Below are 20,663 nucleotides of genomic sequence, written 5' to 3'. Positions count from 1 at the left end.
CACGCTGGGTGGCACGGGATACATGCGGACGTGCATTGTCCTGTTGGAACAGCAAGTTCCCTTGCCGGTCTAGGAATGGTAGAACGATGGGTTCGATGACGGTTTGGATGTACCGTGCACTATTCAGTGTCCCCTCGACGATCACCAGTGGTGTACGGCCAGCGTAGGAGATCGCTCCCCACACCATGATGCCGGGTGTTGGCCCTGTGTGCCTCGGTCGTATGCAGTCCTGATTGTGGCGCTCACCTGCACGGCGCCAAACACGCATACGACCATCATTGGCACCAAGGCAGAAGCGACTCTCATCGCTGAAGACGACACGTCTCCATTCGTCCCTCCATTCACGCCTGTCGCGACACCACTGGAGGCGGGCTGCACGATATTGGGGCGTGAGCGGAAGACGGCCTAACGGTGTGCGGGACCGTAGCCCAGCTTCATGGAGACGGTTGCGAATGGTCCTCGTCGATACCCCAGGAGCAACAGTGTCCCTAATTTGCTGGGAAGTGGCGGTGCGGTCCCCTACGGCACTGCGTAGGATCCTACGGTCTTGGCGTGCATCCGTGCGTCGCTGCGGTCCGGTCCCAGGTCGACGGGCACGTGCACCTTCCGCCGACCACTGGCGACAACATCGATGTACTGTGAAGACCTCACACCCCACGTGTTGAGCAATTCGGCGGTACGTCCACCCGGCCTCCCGCATGCCCACTAAACGCCCTCGCTCAAAGTCCGTCAACTGCACATACGGTTCACGCCCACGCTGTCGCGGCATGCTACCAGTGTTAAAGACTGCGATGGAGCTCCGTATGCCACGGCAAACTGGCTGACACTGACGGCGGCGGTGCACAAATGCTGCGCAGCTAGCGCCATTCGACGGCCAACACCGCGGTTCCTGGTGTGTCCGCTGTGCCGTGCGTGTGATCATTGCTTGTACAGCCCTCTCGCAGTGTTCGGGGCAAGTATGGTGGGTCTGACACACCGGTGTCAATGTGTTCTTTTTTCCATTTCCAGGAGTGTACTTCTCCACATTCCTCTGTCGTGCCAGCAGCCTTCTTTCATAACAGTTTTGTTACCGTCCAGATTCCTTCTTCTTGTACTCGTATTTTTTGAGTCAATCCACTATCTTGCTCTAGGTCTCCCTCTTGCCATCAAACTTGGCCACCATCATTAGTTTTGGTATTCTTCCATTCTCTTTACATGTCCAAATTGATTTTCTGATTTAGCTTTTCTACTCCAATTTCGTTCCTAACATCTACATTTCTCACTCTCTCTCTCCTCGTTTTCCTCTAAAATACTTCTTAGGAATTTGGGTTTACTGGCTTGGATTTTACTCTCCTCTCTTCTTGTCATTGTCGGAGTCTCCGATGCACACGTCAGAAAGGGTGTGAAGCACGTCTTGTACAGCACGCTTCCTTACACTTGATTGGCACCGTTCTTTCCCAGGCTAAGCCCCTCACACGCTGGTAAAATGCATTGGATCTGCACACAGCTGAAGTTTTTTTCATACGTAGCTAGAAGGATTTCAAATGTTTATTTCCAACTCTCGTCCTCTCCAAGGTTACCCATATCTTTTCTCTGGGGACACTATCGTAAGCTGTCACTAAGACAAGAAATGTGGTCACCACCTCTTTCCCATACTCCCAATGTCTTTCTATGAAATGTCTCATACAAAAGATTGGGTCACTGTTTATTTACCACGTCCAAAGCCATTCTGCTCATCTTCTAACTGACGTTCCTCTCCATTATTTTTTTCGGTATGGAATTTTAAATTAAATTTTTTTACAACTTTTTGGTATACAGTCATTCTATCGATAGTCTATGTTTCTTGTCGGAACATATGCGCAGTATCATTAACTTAAAAATACGCAAAGTACTTTCAGACTTTAGTGCACCTATTTAATGTATGAAGGTTTTATACTTCTAGAAATACTCATGTAATACAAGCTGTTATATAGGTATAACGAAGTCACGATGGAGGTATGCGACCATGTTGAAAAGTACTAGTAGTCCGCAAAATGCTGAATAGGTCGCGTTGACTGGAAGTAAGCTGATTTTATTATTCCAGTACTACCAGTTTAGGACATTGCCATAATCAGATATCCTGGAAGATCATGTTGCACATGAACATAAAAGTTACTTGTTGTAAGGGTTACGACTCTGCAGTCTTCTTATGATCGTTACCACTACAACAAGTAGCTTGTACGTCCATTTACAACATGAACTTTTACGATATCTGATGATGGAAATGTCCGCAACGCGTAAAATTCGAATGGAAAAGTCGATGCTTCCAGTCAGCGACATTTTCCTCAGATACCTTTAAAGAATTTTGCAGACTAAACATATCAAGCTATTACGACATAAATATAGTTATGGGACACGAATATGCTAGGCTGAGATTCATTGGAGTTCAACAAAATCGAAGATCGGGTACGAAACACTATTACTACCGACACTTGAATATTACGCACTATTTTGAAACGTTCAACAAGTTATAGAGAATAGCTATTAAAATCATCCGTATTCTTTCAGTAATAAGGGCATCTCAGAAATACAAGGAGTCTCTAATGCTGATCGTTGCAGTAAACACGCGTCCGAAGGTGTGTCAAGAAATATGTAATGTTCTTCCAAATACATCTTGCTTAATGGTCACGATGAAAAAATTAGAGGTTTGCACTTAGGAAACTGATAGTAATTCTACTGCATATCAGGCACGAACAGAATATTTTCCAGGATGAATTGTCATTCTGTAGTAGAGTGTGTGCGGATCTAAAACACCCTGGCAGATTAAAACTGTATGCCGGACCGGGATTCGAACCTCGGAAGAAAGGAAAGAAGTAGTGGCGGAAGTAAGGCAATGTGTGGGGATCGTGGGTGGTGCTTGGATAGCTCATTTGATAGTGCACTTGCCAGGGGAAGACAAAGCTCTCATGTTCGAGCCACGGTCCGGCACAGTTTTTATTAGCAGGAAGTTGGTGCTACAGGAGAAAGGTGGTAAAAAGAGAAAGGAAGGCCCCTGAAGAAGGAACACGGGCTCGGATTGTGGAAGATTGTGGAAAGATAATGAAATAATCCGTTTATGTTTACTTCAAAGGAACCACTTGCCTCAAGCGACTAAGGAAAACTATGAAAAAATGTAATCCTGATACTCGGGAGGCGAGTTCAACACCGGCCCTGCCGATTACGAGTTCACTGGCTAAACCACAGTGGCACATTGTTTAGTGAGGAAAAAGACGTTCATACATTATGTACCCTCTATTACATCCCGTACTGTGGCTTGTGATGCGCAGATATAAATGTACTGAAAATTTTCCTCGCTTGTGCACATACGATTGTGTAATTCCAATTTGAGATGACGTGAAATCGTGGTCATGCTGTACTGTTGGAAGGGCATTAACCGCAAAGGAAAAACAAGGAAGGATGGAAATAGTTACCGGTTCTGAAGTTGCAACAGGATTTTCCATAAAAGTCCACGTCAACTTTCCGAGACTGGTTAGTACTCCACAGCTATAATCCATCACGAACAGGAAAGGAAAGACGAACTTGAACTAGCAGCTTCCAGAGAAGTAGGCTTTTTCGAAAGCTGCTACTGCTATCACGAGGAATTCAAAGAAAACAGCACGCTGTAGCTATATGCACAAAACAGCGGGATAGTACACAGTACGCTGCAATATTGCCTGGACGTTAACAAATTTCTTGCTTCAGTATTACATCAAGACGTATTAGAGTGCCGTTTAAATGTCACCCGGTGATACATGTACAGAAATTGTTACATTTAGTCTTAATTAAAAAAACACTCAAGTACTGTCGGTATAAGGTTCACAGTCTGTGAGGGTGTATTTCCCCATTTCGTGGGCGTTTGTGTGTGTGTGTGTGTGTGTGTGTGTGTGTGTGTGTCTTTGTGTGTGTGAGAGAGAGAGAGAGAGAGAGAGAAAGAGAGAGAGAGAGAGAGAGAGATCAGTATCGAAACCATATTCCATCTTTCGATATGCTTATTACATAATACAATATAAAGTGTACTGTATTTATATACCGACATTACTTTCTTTTGATTGCATTGTTTAGATCATAGGAACTACTCTCAAGCAGAACGAAAGTTCTGTGATTTCTTCGCTTTTTACAAATTACGTTTTCTCTTTAAGGTTAACGACCGAGGATACCAAGACTTATAAATAGCAATTTAGAATCCTCTGTCTTTAACAACAACAAATGATGGTATTCCCATCGTTCCAAAATGATGTAACGATGAGAGATTGATATTACGTCCTACAGTTGGACGATTGAAAGGTTTTGTTCACCACATGTTACAACGTATAACGGAAAAACGAAAATATGACAATGACGTCACTCTGAATTTGAAGAACAGTGATTATAAATTTGTAGATCAAATGTTAAGGGTAATGAGTTTTTGGAATGATGTTTGCCTTACGTTGGGATCCACGATATATAGCGCAATTAGTTAAACGAATGAATGTGTAAAGTCAGAAACAGCAAACTCTGCAGAATGATTCTCTTCATCTGTTGTAAGCTACCAGTAAATTTGCAAGAAGGATTGTTCCAGCGAGTTTGCTGCAACTTGACTCCCCTTTAACAGAAATTGTATAACGAACTAAGGCAGCCATTATTACCAATATCAATTCGCAAGTGGTTCACGCTCTTTATTAGCAGTACCAAAAGTACTAACAAGAGCGGTCGCATGACAATATTCTACAAATATAAATTGTTAAAGCAAGTCGTAGAGCAGTTAACTTCATGTAAATGCCACTGACATTTCGGGACGTTCAGCAGCGCATTCAAAAATATCTCTGGAATGAAGAGGAATGCACCGGTCCCGATGCTCAGTTTCCGGAACATGAATAACCGAGGCGAGTGGCTTGCGTGATTAAATATGATGAGCTTATTAGACAGACGCAACTTTTCGTGCGACCTCTAAGCACTGGAAGGAAGGTAGACTGTTTAAAGCAATTAACCTCGTTTCTCGTAAATATCTAACTTAAAAGTCTAAATTTTTTATGCATTTTTTTCTTAACGTCCTACAAGCCTTTCAAACATTTATAATCTACTGTACCTGGGCATTGTCTCGTAAATAAATCTGCCCGCCTTTGTTTCAGCTGCATGCGTTATTGGCTAATCCTTATGTTTCTCATTACATCATCCGTTGTTCTTCTTGTCTTTGTCGCTGTATATACACTTTATCAAATGCCACAACACTTTTTTGAAAGCATATTTTAAAACTGAGAGGCAAATACAAGATAAAGAGAGCTATTATTCGTTAATGTATCGACAGTGAAGAGGTACTGTACTACTTGTTAGAATGAATAGTGGTCAAAAGAAATATACTCTCATAATTCAAAGGAAGTAGAATTATGACAGAAATAACCTCGAAACCTGAAATCCGAATTTAAGAAATAGGAGACAGAATCTAAAAGCATCTTAGGTCGAATCATGATCAGACGTCAGCTATTTCATTTGGAACACCTGCTCTGATCGCCAAGGAACTTTTGTTATACACTGAAGCGTCAAAGAAACTGATATAGGCATGCGTATTCAAATACAGAGCTACGTAAACAGGCAGAAAACGGCGCTGCGGCTGGCAACGCCTATGTAAGACAACAAGTTTCTAGCGCTGTTACATTAGCAGGTTATCAAGGGTGAGTTTGAACGTGGTGTTGTAGTCGGTGCACGAGCGATGGGACACAGCTTCTCCGAGGTAGCGATGAAGTGGAGATTTTCCTGTGCCACCATTTCACGAGTGTGCAATGAATTTCAGGAATCTGATAAAACATCAAATCTCCAACATCGCTGCGGCCGGAAAGATCCTACAAGAATGCGACCAACGACAACTGAAGAAAATCGTTTAATGTGACAGAAGTGCAACCCTTAAGCAAATTGTTTTCATTTCTGCAATTGTCCGTAGCGGCAGAAAAAAGCATCATTTCTTTGAGTAAGTATCCTACAATATAATTATCTACCACACACATCTATCACTAGCAAACAGTGACAAGACATTTCCAGTAATGCTCTCCCATGAGGTTCACGTGTGGTGCATCACATATGTCGTGTAACACGTGTATTAACTGAAAGTTTTAAGCACTCCTGTGAAGTTAATAGTACGTAGCATATTTTTTGGTCACATGTAGAACGCCGTCAACAGTCATTTCAGCAATTACTCAGTCACACACACTGTGATTTGTTATATGGTGCGTAGTAGAATCATAAAGATGTAAATTCTGACTCATCAGTTCACCTTGTAAAAGTCATAACTTTAACATGTGATAATTGTCTCTTGTTGACGGTGGTAGTACTATGAACACGCTGCTCTTTGCGGATTATCTGCTTTTGGTCCCAACGATACATTCTACCTTAACTGTATTGGTGGTGTCTGTTCTTTCGGACATGTCCGAAGGAACAGACACCACATACATAATTAAGGCGATGACAGCCAATGATCGCTTCAGTACAGAAGCACACCGAGCTCTAACTCTTACGGGAATCGGCGAGATGCCAAGAATATTGAGGCTAATGATAAGTGGCTCTACATCATAGTGTATGGTATAAGTTGAGAATTTGGGCCTCACGGCAGGCGTGCTAGAGTAGTCCCCTGAGTATAAATGAGAGCTGAAACAATGCACTGCCGTTTCAACTCTTGCGTACGCGATACTACCGCCGTCTGTATATGTGTGTTATCACTATCCTATGACTTTTTGTCACCGCAGTGTACAGACAGCTATCGCAGAAAATACTATTATCTGGCAAATTCCATCAAAATTCAAACATTGTTATGATGATCTGTCATATGTCTGAAAAGCCAAAGGAAGCAGCAGTAACGAAAATTGCATAGCGTCGGAAGAGACAGTTCATGCGCGCCTCTTAATCAACCTAAAACCTACTCAAGAACTACAAAAATCTGAAGGAAGAGGACTACTGGGTGATAGGGAACGGGGAAATAGTTTTTTATTAACATACTTGCTGATCTGACGGAGTGTTAAGTCAGTGGGCATGTGGTCACCAGAGGTATGTTCTTAATATCCAACCACACATTCCATTCGGTAACGTCATTTGAGCACAAGCTTGGATTAGGGAAGGATGGGGAAGGAAATAGGCCGTGCCTTTTTAAAGGAACCATCCCGGCCTTTCCCTGAAGCGATTTAGGGAAATCACGGAATTCGTAAATCAGGACAGTCGAACGCGGGTTTGTACCGTCCTCCCGAATGCGAGCCCAGTGCGCTAACCACTGCACCATCTCGCTCGGTGGCAGCTGTGTGACTGCCTGAAATCACTTCAGGTTAATGCAGTGATACTTCCTATGAAAACAGAGAGATTGCTTTTTGTGTAATTATTCAATCAAGCTACTACGCGTTATTTAATAACCTTTATAACATAGAGACTTTGACGCTGTTTAATACTGTGGTGCATTTCCATTTATTATTTGTCTTCAGCTACTGTGCTTCTCTGGTATACATGTTCGTGTCTAGTCGACGAGGAACATCATACGTCCACTCACTCACAACTACGGGGGTCCTATTGTCTTCTCCTGCCCACGCAGTTCGGAACAGCTCGTAGCCGCCCTGGTGCCCCTGCGACCTCTCGAGTATGCAACCCGCGTAGCCTATGCTGCCGTGTATTATGCAAGGGCGCTCTTGCTTTTGCTGGCAGTGACAATGGAGCTAAACGCTGTGTTTCACGGAGACAATAGCACCAATCTGCGTGCCGCGCACTCATTTTGTCCGATGTATCCCGTAATCTCTTCTCCGCCTTGTCCTCCACATTACTCGAATCAGACATATTCTGGCGCAGAGACTAATGGCACTTTCGGTTAGACTGCAAGGCAACGAATTTCTTAATCTGTCCAGTCCATTACAGCCAAGTGCTTCCTTCGAGATAAAGCCTGGATTAATGTACTGAAGAGCAGACTCGATTTGGTATCTATTTTTGTTCCCCTCCACTTAACACGATTTCTTATCAAACTGTTGCTCTTCATTCGAGATGAGGCAGTCGATAAAAGAAACCAGTTCGGGATGCAGTAATTGATGTTTAATCACCACATTTGGAAAAAACTCACTAGTGGATAAATTGGGAAGCGAACAAAAAAGGAACTACAAAACAAAATAGAGCATACATACTCACTTAGATAACACATTACCAAAAAAGGCAAAATTGTTGCATTCTGATGAAAACAAAAATGCCTTATGCACGTGAAACTATTATAACTGGAGGAAGATCTCTAAGAAGAACCATAGAAGAACAGGAATGTAAAATTCGCAGGCAAATCCTAGGACCAACAAATCTGTAAGAAGAAGAAATCAGAGGAAGTCTATGGATATACAGAACGATTCGCAGATACGATTGGGAAACTGCTATTACAACTGCATGGTGACTTACATAGTAGCAATCGATAAAGAACCAAAACTATCAACTAACAGTAAAGACCTAAAGGAAATCTTTAGGTACAAGACAACATTACGTATCATGATTAACAAGCATTCGCCGGGAAGCTTGCTTGACAAGTTACTGTGTGGACGGAGGACAGAGAAAGAAACATAGTCAACGGTTGAGGAGAGATTGGAAGAAAACAAAGCGCTATAAAAAGTTCACAAAGCGCTTCCTAGTTGGGCACAGATAATGAAATAAAAAATATTTGCTCTCCGTGGCTCCTATATATGAATGAGGTTTGAAACAGAAAACAAAAAAAAATGTTAAAATTTCATAAGTAGAACATTTAAGAGCTTTAAATAAAGAAATGGAGAAATACTAACCAGAAAAAGAGTAAATTAGAAGTCATGTACAAGCAAAAAATTAGAAGAATGAAGAATATGGAACTGCAAAGATACGATCCATAAAGGACTCCTAATGAAGTCAAATGAAAGAGAGAGAGGAAAATGGGGGATCATAATAGGTAATAAATGGTCTCATATTGAAAGTGAAAGAGAAGAAGAAGAAGATGACAAGGACGACGAAGGCGACGAAGAAGAAGGAGAGCTATAAAGTCACCAAAAGGCATTGGATGGCATTGGATATGATTACGGTCTCCGACTGCTGAAGCCTGTGCAGCGCATTTATCTCAGAAGTGTCATTGTACTTACGGGTACCCGACGGCTCACATTCAAATCTGCAGCGATACGAATAACAGTATACTTTCAGCCGCCCCCGTAGGTCCAAGATCCATTTCAGATGTTTCTTTGCCCACCTTCCTGCGCATGTACTGTTATTATAGACACCATACTATCCGCCGACACAGCGCACGTAGCAGCTTCCGAAGAAAGCGATGTACAATTCTGTTTCATTATCGTCGGGGCATCAACGAGCCATAATTTCTAGGTATCAGTCACTACCTGGTGCTCCAGATTGTGTGCGACCGTACTAGACAAATTTGTTTTGTGGCCCACGAGAGCGGTTGTAATTCGAATGACGCAGTTGCGTTGTACCCTATTTCAGCGAGCAACTTCCTGTACTTACAAACCTTCATGTGCAAAATTTCTGAGCTTGAAATGATCCGTCAAGGAATGTTAACAGACTTAACAATGTACATAACCATCAGTTTTCGTTCATGGAGACACAGTGTGTTTTAGTGAACAGGTCTGATAGAAAATATAATAGAAGTTGGTAATAATAATAATGACAAAATGTCCATCAATTCAAACGAATATTTTGACCTAATTCTTTCTCTTTTCTGGAAAACCTCATTCCTTACCACTGGAATAGATAACTGTAATACCTTATCCGCTTTCTCAACTCACTCACTGGGGAGGTATACTGACTCAATTTTTCAGGTAGGAAAATGGGAAGCTGCGATCTCCAAGATGGAAACCAAGAATCGTCCCCGTGACCCTGATGTCTGCTGATAGTGTGTGTAGGTTTACATTATGGAATAATATATGTTACAAGTATCCGTACTGAGAAATGAATCGAAATGAAGCACTATCAAATGATAGAGCACAGGAATCAGTCGACTTTTTCTTTCAGATTTCGGCTAATGCCTAGCCATTATCAATGCACCATTTCATAATATCAGTGCATGTTCTAGTATGTCATTCCCCTGTTGTCCGGGCTTCTGTTACAGTTCTTTCAGTAGTCTTGAAAGAACTGGACAGAAGCCCGAATAACAGGGACTGACGTACTAGAACATGCACTGATACTATGAAATGGTCGAAATCTAGATTTGCCGAATAAAATCAGCAGGAAAATGACGACCGATTGGTGTGCTCTGTCATTAGAAAGTCATAAAACAGTCGTTGAGTGCTCCTATGTTCCTAATGGAAGGTAATCTAAAGTAGCACTAGCTTTTTACCGTATTAAAAAACTTCTTACTAAGATCATATCATAAACGTCGCCATCATCAGGTTACGGTGGCGCAACTTTTCAAATTTCTTCATGCTGCGGTACATCTCCTCCCCGTAAAGTTGTATGATGTGATTCTTGAGTTTCTCCCGGCGTATTTGATAATGAAAATATCCACGGGTGTACTGCCGGTCTACAGTGTCCAACGGGCACAATATTTGGGCGATCATACATGTCGCCATCATCAGGTGATGATGGCGACATGTATGATCGCCGAAATATTATGCCCGTTGGACACTAGACCGGCAGTACACCCGTGGATATTTTGATTAAGTATATAAAATGTTTTAAGATAGTAATAAATTGTTTAATTACAATACAATATACAAATGTTTTATTATAACAATTTGTCTACATCAGTGCTTAATACATTGCTTTAGAATAACGTCCGACAAATTGGAATTCAGAGAAATTAAGCATTTGAAAACTTGAAAAGTACATGCTCCACGGCATTAATTTAAGAGCTATGATAGCAACAGGTGCTCACATCTTTGAAAAGTTAATGCTTTACACAGCATAAATTCGAAGTGTGCGCTCACCATTGTCATCAGTATTTCACTAAGCACAGGTCTACAGACTGTAGTTATGCAGGCCTATAAATGAAGGGTGAATACTGGCCTATCTGTCATTTCTATTTATCTTCTGGGTGCCAGTCTTTGTTTTTTTGTTCTTAGTGGTAGTTTTTTTCTCTTTCTGTTTTCCTGTACACAGCTTTCTGCTAGCCGAGCGGTCTAAGGCACTGCAGTCATGGACTGTGCGGCTGGTCTCGGCGGAGGTTCGAGTCGGGCATGGGTGTGTGTGTTTGTCCTTAGGATAATTTAGGTTAAGTAGTGTGTAAGCTTAGGGACTGATGACCTTAGCAGTTAAGTCCCATAAGATTTCACACACATTTGAACATTTTTTGAACAACTTTCTGTGTTCTGATAGTTCTTCCTGTCACAGACGTGAACCGTGTCGGCTTTGTTGTTGATAGCATGTATAGTCATGGCCTATGAATGTGCACCATTACCAGCCTGGAATGTTGCTGGTTAGGATGCAAATACGTCCAAATAGACAGTTCCTCACTATGCAGCTGAAAAGTATACTATGTTAAACGTAGCTTGTAGTTTGTAGAATTCCTTGACATTTTCTTAGTTTTCATGCTACTGCAGGGGATGGAAAAAATGTGGAAAAACCGCGAGGAATGCATATTCGAAAATAAATGTAGATGCTAACCAAGCCTGCAGGAGGCGCTGCTGTATTTGACCACAAACAAAACCTGTGCAATGTCCTCAAAACGTTACACGTGCGAGTAGTGGTCAGAACAGCGTTCTGTGTAGTTGTGAGTGTATTATGTCTGAAATAAATGAATTTGAACGTGGGCAAATCGTTAGCGCTCCTGTGGTGGGTGCTTCCGCAACCAAAATGCACCTTACCCAAGGTTTATACCGCATACAGAGAAAAAATAATCCGCGAAGTCACAACGCGGAAGAAAGTGTGTATTGAGTGATCGTAACAGACGGACATTGGAGAGGATTGTGACGAAAAGGAACAGGACGACAGAATTGAATGTCGCACTCTCGAACGTGTAAGTACCCAAAAAACACGAAGGGAGCACCGTAATCTGTGAACTACATGGTGAGCTGGAATTCCAAAACCACTCGCCAGGGATGCAAATGCTCGTAACAGGAAACCGAGGTGCAAAGGCGTAAGACCTGGCCGTGGAGTATTGAAAGAAACTTATTTAATCGAGTGCGTCTTGTCTGACACGGTTTCTAACTTCTAGTTTACATCTGGCGCACTCCATCCCAAGCCTACGATGAAGCCTATTTGCTGCCCAGAGCGAAACATGGCGAGGTTCAGTGGTGATTTCAGCAGCCATATCGTCGTATTCAATGGGCTCATGATTACTCTTGCAAGGTCGGATTTTTGCTAGGATTATATGACCATTCTGGCTCATCAGGTCCAGTATAACGTTTGCACCTCAATAGCGGTGCTGTGTTCCAAGACAACAGGCCTCCTGCTCGCACAGATCGCAGCACCCAGGACTGGTATTCTGAGCACGAGGATGATTGCTGCAACTCTCCTGCCCACCACAGCCACCAGATCTCAATATTATTGAGCCTTTGTCGTCCATTTTGGAGAGAAGGGCGCGTGATCGATATTCACCTCGAATATCATTACCTGAACTGGATACAATTTTGCAGGAAGAATGATGTAAGATACCCGTGGAAACCATATAGGACCTGTATTCAACCATTCCGAGACAACTGGAATATTTCTTAAAAGCCAACGGTTTTCCTACACCGTATAAGTTATGGAAATGTATTTTTGGTAAGCCGTGGCGAGCTGGCGTCAGTCTTATTTTGTTCATGTATCGTTGAGATCGATTGTGGTTGAGGTAAGCTATCTTTGCCTTTCGCGTGTCTTATCTTGCGGCTTGGCAGGCGAAGCGAGTTGGTTGTTAGCCTTCGACGGGTAAAGCTCGAGATCTCGTGACATTCGTGGGGAGACGAGTGTCAACAGTTGCCGAACGACCGGGATGACCGTTACACGTTGTGTTGTGAAATTGGTGGGAAGTTTTGTCGACATGGGCAGCTTGGAGATACAAGTTCTGTGACTTCGCTGGGGAAAAAATTTGAAGCTGTGGGACCCGATCCCTCGTATTGTGTACCTGATACGGAGTAAGTCTTCGTAATTGTTCACCGACGCATTCAGAGATTTTCAACATTATTACTATGGTGAGACTTTCATAGTCGAACCTTAAGACGGTATGGAAGAGCTCAGTTGGCCTAGTTAAATGGTGGCCGTTATTTGAAAATTTTGTCAGAAGTTTTACTAGTGCTTTGTGTCTCTCGCAAACAAGTGATTTTATATTGCCATTTTTAAAGCCTGCACTCTGTTAATACAGTAAGTGAGTCAAAGGTTGTGCCGAGTGTTTCTATGTTTCAGAGTTACTGGAATGTCTTTATGATTAGGGTAGAAACTTTTGAGTGTGCCAGCGCCTTGCCGGGGAGTGAAATGTCATCCGAGGTCTAGGCCTGGCAGTGTTTAAGAACCTGGCCACTACCCCAGTTGTTCACATACCGCCTTCCGAAGTTTAGTATTTACCTTCCTTCCGTCAAGGAAGGGACTGGCAACTGGCTAAACCTTAAACTACATAGCAGCTGCTGAGTTCCTTGTGCAGCTTTTTCTAGTAATTTTTTACTAACACGTCTGAGCACGTGAACATTTATTTTTTTAATATCAGTGTTTCTGTTGTAGTCTTTTTATTTAAGTGGTTCTATCATGTTATGAAATGGCATCTTAGCTTGGCACTAGTGTTAAAGTGTTATTAAGTCACCCTTTACCTGTAATTGTTTCATTATATCTGTTTTGAGGGAAGTCCTATATGGGAGTTTGAAGTTCTTAAGTTTATCAGTAACCCGGTTTTCTTAATTTGGAATTGTTTGTTAGAGTACTGAGTACGTTGGGTTTCTAACTGTATTGGCAGAGTTTCATGTAGTGGCTCGTTCACAATTTGTATTTGTCAATTTTTTTAAGGGGTAAGGTCAATAAACTGTCTTAATTATAAACTGTGACTACCAACTATGATTCCATCCCGATTCCTCTTTTATGGTTTTTAAGATATGGTGTGTAAGTGTGGTACGATTAAGGAATCACGTATCATTTGGTGCTTCCATATTTTAGCTGGGAACTTTGGGTGTTGATATAAACAGCGGTATAAAACTTTTACTGACATATGTTTTGGGGGGTGGGGGTGGGGGGGGAGGTAGTGTGGTTAGGACCCTCATGACACTCGCCCCCTCCCCATGTCCCCTCCGTATCTCGCCCCTCCTGTTGCATCCGCGCCTGACTGGGATACCACGACAAGAGCAATATCCTTGTAAAAGGCTTTTCAACCCGTTTCTGACACTACATATTGATTTTCGCTACAACTTAAGATTTGTGGAAAATTTTAGCAAAATGGGGATTTTTAACTGTCGTAGGCAAAAATGCCTCATGGATGCCCAGCTTCATACCTATATTTAACGAAGCTAACTTATTAAATACGAATAAGAGACTCCCTTTTCATATTATCTTATTACAAATACAATTTGTTTTAAAGAACTTGTTAAGCACTGCCATAGACAATAACCGACCATTGCGGTAGTCCATTAACTTGTACAACTTGTATTTTCCAAAGGAATATAACTTCCGAAACGACAAACATATTTTTCATTGTTGCCAATCCGAAACGACAAACATATTTTTCATTGTTGCCAACTATCGTTAACCCAATAGGTACACTTAATACAAATACTACCATTATTTACAACGATGAACTATGAAAGTGCAAAGTTTCGCATGAGTCTACTGTTTACAACTGCTCAGATGATTGACACCTGGTTCAAATGGTTCAAATGGCTCTGAGCACTATGGGACTTAACATCTGAGGTCATCAGTCCCCTAGAACTTAGAAATACTTAAACCTAACTAACCTAAGGACATCACACAACACCCAGTTATCACGAGGCAGAGAAAATCCCTGACCCCGCCGGGAATCGAACCCGTGAACCCGGGCGTGGGAAGCGAGAACGCTACCGCACGACCACGAGCTGCGGACTCGCAAGCTCGTTCATCAACTTTGCTTTGAGCTAGAATCACGAAGTTCTGCAAGAAACAAGGTTTCACAGTACAAGTAAAGCAAACTAATTAAATTGCAAGTTGTTAAATTGTAATTCATAAATTGTGACTTGTACACATGTTTTCGTAAGTAAATAGTAAATGTATTATTAAATACTGTCTCTCTGTATATATAAACTGAAGTCCCCTGCTAGCTTCTTTTAGTATGGCTATGGAAACTTTGATGGCAACGGCCTTGCCGCAGTGGATATACCGGTTCCCGTGAGGTCACCGAAGTTAAGCGCTGTCGGGCGTGGTCGGCACTTGGATGGGTGACCATCCCGGCTGCCGTGCGCTGTTGCCATTTTCTAGGGTGCACTTAGCCTCGTGATGCCAATTGAGGAGCTACTTGACCGAATAGTAGCGGCTTCGGTCAAGAATACCATTATATCGGCCGGGAGAGCGGTGTGCTGACCCCATGCCCCTCCTATCCGCGTCCTCCTCTGAGGATGACACGGCGGTCCGATGGTCCCGGTAGGCCACTCGTGGCCTGAAGACGGAGTCCTTTTTTTGTGGAAATTTTGATACGGCGCTGGAATTCCCGGGACCAGAGTCTTGCCAGCATCGATATCGATAACAGGCAAACATCTTTGAGATTCTCGATTCCAAGGACGGATGAACGCAATCAAGTTTGTACGGAATCATCAGTGAGCGATTGATACTCGCACTTGGCCAGTTTTTAAAATTGTTATTTCTTGATTCACACAATTACTTTTATCCCGACGACTACAGTTATCGCAAATACGGACATTATTTACAACTGTAGAAGTGTGAAAGCATCGCACGGCTCCCCTGGTGTGTATTTTTGTTGTGAAGACACAGTGGAGGTGGAAGGCTGCCCAGCGGACGCGGGGCCGGCAGCGGGCAGCCATAAAGCACGTTGTTTACCTCGCGGCGTGGCGTCGCGCCGCCGCTGGCGGGCGTCCACGTCCGCAGTGCAGAGCCGCCGCCTGCTTGGCGGTTATTCAACTCCGCTCCCGAGGACGCCACGCAGCCGGACCGGCCCGGGCGGCCGTTGCGAAACTCTGCGCCCGGGCCCAAGGACACACACCTGGCGCCCTGCGGACACTGGAGCGCGGCGCGGCCCGCCGGACGAGCACTCGGCACACAGCGTGAACGACGTACTGACGTGTCCATACGTGAGAACTTTTCAGTCTTTTGCGAGTAATACGTGTCGTGTAAACAGCGCCGAGAGTCAGCTCGGTGGCAGGGTCTGAGAGGCCAAAGATCTCAAAGTTCTGTGCGAGCTCAGACCTCTCGTCTGGGACAGAAACCTCCATCTCTCGAGTGCTGCTCGCCGTACCTCTCAAGAAAAACTATACCGGCATCGTTGAGAGAGTACTCGGAGAGAGCTGAGCGGCCATCTTGCGTATTTCAGAGTTTGTACACTACCGCAACTTGGTAATATATTTTACCGTACTCATGCATACATTACATAAAAGTGCCCAGAAATCTACGTGTTTTGAGCTATAATTTGTGGCCGTGGTATGTTTCTGAGTGAAGAAATCTTCCGTTTTACCTCCTAAACGAACGCCACGAGCAGTTAGCCAATTTCGTAAGTTCTACACGTAAACGCTGCCACGGAGCAAAAGTATAAAAAAAAATCGTAGACGTGTTTTCAGAATTAACAGACAAACAAAAAAGTTGTCATTGGAGAGAACCGATGCTATGAATGACAAACAAGCGCGCTAATATCTGCTCCACTTCAACACTGCAACGACTTATTCTGTAAATGTGTACATTCATTGTCAGGACAGTTGAGACTACTGTCACGATGGACACGTACTGAAATGAAATGATCGTATGGCACCGATGGCCAGGAGTCCGAATCTGGGGAAGTTCGGCCTCGAGTTGCAAGTCTTTTCGAGTGACGCCACATTGGGCGACTTACGTGTACATGATGACGAAATGATGATGAGAACAACACAACACCCAGTCTCCGTGCGGAGAAAATCTCCGAACCGGCCGGCCATCGAACCCGAGCCCGCTGCATAGCAGTCAGACGCGCCTACCACTCAGTACGGCTGTTGATATTTTTTAAAATATCGGGAAGCCGATATTTCGATATTTAAGAAATTTCAATACATATCCTCGGTATACAAAAAAGAACTATCGATATATCGATTTGTCGACGCAATAAACATAGACGTACTCGCCTCCGAAAATGTCGGCTGCAAATTGTAAATATATTGCCGGTCTTAGAGCTGTAGTTTTAAGCATTGATTAATTATTAGACATTCCGCACATCAACAAGCAAGCAGCCTACTTATCCCCCTTAGAGCCAGAACTGAAAGGAAAACAGTGCCCGTTCACTCTTGGCGATAACCACCTTGTTCAAACATGGTTCAAATGGCTCTGAGCACTATGGGACTTAACATCTGTGGTCATCAGTCCCCTAGAACTTAGAAATACTTAAACCTAACTAAGGACATCACACACATCCATGCCCGAGGCAGGATTCGAACCTGCGACCGCAGCAGCCGCGCGGTTCCGGACTGCGCGCCTAGAACCGCTAGACCACCGCGGTCGGCACCACCTTGTTAACCATGGGTACTGTATGTTAGTGGCACAATGAAACGAGCCCCTTGGGTCCGTCGTTCGGTTTCGTCACATATCGGATTTGTCCAGAACACTTCATGTCCGCCGCGCGGGATTAGCTGAGCGGTCTCAGGCGCTGCAGTCGTGGACTGTGCGGCTGATCCCGGCGGAGGTTCGAGTCCTCCCTCGGGCATGGGTGTGTGTGTTTGTCCTTAGGATAATTCAAATTAAGTAGTGTGTAAGCTTAGGGACTGATGACCTTAGCAGTTAAGTCCCATAAGATTTCATAGGCATTTGAACTTCATGTTGACTTCTCCATTTTTTTCATTTCTGGAAACGCCAGTGACCTAGCAGCTGTGGTGTCAAAACTGCATGGTTAAGTTAAATGTTGCAGTTTCTGCTGGTAGGCTGGTCTCCACTCACCGCAGAGACCAGTCTTGTCATTTAGATTTTTGTTCTCGTCTTCAGCAACTAATTTTTGAAGACAGCTGATGTGATGAAATAGCACATAAGTTGCGTTAAAAATTGTTTAAAGCAACTGGTGTGCTATTTCTTCACATCGGAAATTTCGTTATTCCGTTCACACAGCCACCCCGAAATGCATTCGGGCCCCTTCTTTGTGCCACCGATATTTGGTTCACACAGTCAAAGAGAAAGACTGGACGTGATGAAAGCTCAAAAGTGTAAGACTCCTTCACACAGTGAAAGTAAAATTATGTTCTATGACAATTTCAAAAGAACAATTTCGAAGGCTTTTCGAAAACTGCGAAAAAAATAAAATATAAAATAAAACTATCCCCACTTGGTATTGCCATTTTGATGTCCACATATCGATATACTATTCCGATATACCTGCGCAAGCGACATAGCCGACGTATATCTATATTTTTGCATAAAATATCGATACATCGATATTTCGTCTGCCGCTTTAGCACTTAGCGTAGGAGGATGGGTAAGCAACGAACAAAGTAATGAGTAAAGCTGGCAGAAAGTGGACTCAGGTCGAATTTCTGCATTTAATTAGTTCGCAGGAAGGTCAGCATTACGGAATGTATAGACATGGGACTACAGGAACTAAGATAAGAAGCAAAGTTTGTTGGCTGAAGTGGCTACAGGTTTTAGCACCTCCACACAAGAAATTTACCAGAATATCCACAATTCAAGTAATCAGGAGAGCATTTCCTTAACACAGAGAGACAAGTGATGCTATGTTCGAAAGTAATGGTTTTGGAACTCGGAAAATTGCCCTTTAACTTCAAATAATGCATCTACATCTATAATATTATAGGACATAGAATTTGCTGTTTATATAATTATATTAGGTGTTGAAAAATAGACCTTTAGGAAGCTAAGAGTGTTTCCTTAAGTCAATACAAGTAAAAACAATAAGATAAATGTAGGTCCGGAAATGCATCGTTTATACCCGCCCTATTAGGCTTTCGAAGTTCTACTGGTATCAAGAAGAAATTGGTGTGATGTTATTTCATTGTAAATGTTACTTTACCAAACCCTAAGAGAATAATCGTAGGTGATGCTACAGATATTAGTGTCACGAGCTGTCTGTCTATAACACTAATGGACTGACGCACTATAGTATCTAATTTGGCAATTTTGGATCCATTTATAAAGAGTATATCTTCCATCTCTATCGCTGTTATTTTCGTAAAATTTCGACAGTGTGTAGATTTAATGCTCACAAGCTCTACAATGAGAAACTTGCATACTCAAAATCATCCTAGGCTCTCTTATCCAGCAAGAACACAGTCGTTTAGTTCTTCCTTTTCCACAAAAAATATTAAAAGTACCACTGCAGCCCGGCGCTCTTCCATCGCACCCTCTTCCTCCACGCACAGAACTTAGAAAAATCTCGCGGAGAGTGAGCTCACAGATCCCACAGACACTCTCATCATGTTGTGTGTAAATAGTTCCGGTATATGCTCGCGTAAGATTCTCAGACACCTTAAGAAAGTATTCGCAGGGAACTATCAGGCAGTAACTATCAGTGAAAATCTGCCCTTCTGCTATAACAATCTGAGAGTCCAAAATGTCTGACAGCAAAAAACTGTGTATCCCAGCCCTTAAGGCCGTTGCGAAAATGTGGTGGTATAGCTCACCTATCACTACTTGAAGCCAGAGAAGTTGATGTAGTACCGTGAGGCCTTAGAGGCCACCTTACTCGATACGGCTTAACAGGCGTGAGTCAAGTAGTGACTTTAAACATCCGTTAATCCAAACTTATCATGGAGTTTTGGAAGACTTAAGTTCGAAAAAGGCGGAAGGGATAGATAACATTCCATCGCAATTTCTAAAACCATGTAAGGGAAGTAGCAATAAAATGATTATTAACGTTGGTATATAGAATGCATGAAACTGGCGATATAGCAACACACTTCCGGGGAAACATAATCCACACAGTGCGGAAGATTGCAAGAGCCGATAAGTGCGAGAATCATCGCACAATCAGCTCAACAGCTCACGCATCCAAATTGCTAACACGAATAATACACACAAGAAAGGAAAAGAAAACTGAGGATCTGTTAGATGACGATCAGTTTGACTTAAGGAAAGGTAAAGGCACCAGAGAGGCAGTTCTGTCGCTGTCGCTGATAATGGAAGTAAGAATGAAGAAAAATAAAGACACGTTTTTAGGATTTGTTGACCCGGAAAAAGCGTTCGACAATATAAATTGATGCAATCTGTTCGAAATTCTAAGAAAAACTAAGGTAAGGTATGTGGAAAGACGGGTGATGTACAATATGTACAAGAACCGAGAGGGAACAATACGAATGGAAAATCAAGAACGAAGTGCTCGGATAAAAAGAGTGTAAGAAATAGATGTAGTCTTTCACCCTTACAATTCAAGCAATACATTGAAGAAACAATGACGGAAAGGTTCAAGTGGAATAAAAATTCGATGTGAAAGGTGATCAATGGTATGATTCGCTGATGACGTTGCTATTCTTAGTGAAAACTGAAGAAGAATTACAGGATTGAACAGTCTAATATGCATAGAATATGGTTTGAGACTAAATCGAAGAAATACGGAAGTAATGAGAAGTAGCAGAAATGAGAACTGCGAGAAAATTAACATCACAACTGTTGATCATGAAGTAGATGAAATTAAGGAATTCTGCTAGTTAAACAGGAAT

General features: G+C 42.8%; 1 protein-coding gene and 1 pseudogene across 1 annotated transcript in view; one reads left to right on the top strand and one right to left on the bottom strand.

The window, feature by feature from the left end:
- Nucleotides 1-20,663, bottom strand: part of LOC124788703 — a 366,395-nt gene that overhangs the window by 142,995 nt on the left and 202,737 nt on the right. The gene's annotated exons all lie outside the window — the stretch shown is intronic.
- On the top strand, nt 15,163-15,280 carry LOC124790286 (annotated as a pseudogene).

Source organism: Schistocerca piceifrons, chromosome 3, assembly GCF_021461385.2.
Source record: "Schistocerca piceifrons isolate TAMUIC-IGC-003096 chromosome 3, iqSchPice1.1, whole genome shotgun sequence".
Classification (NCBI taxonomy): Eukaryota; Metazoa; Arthropoda; class Insecta; order Orthoptera; family Acrididae; genus Schistocerca; species Schistocerca piceifrons.
Note: the sequence above shows the minus strand (reverse complement) of the source record. Positions and strands in the feature narration are given on the sequence as shown.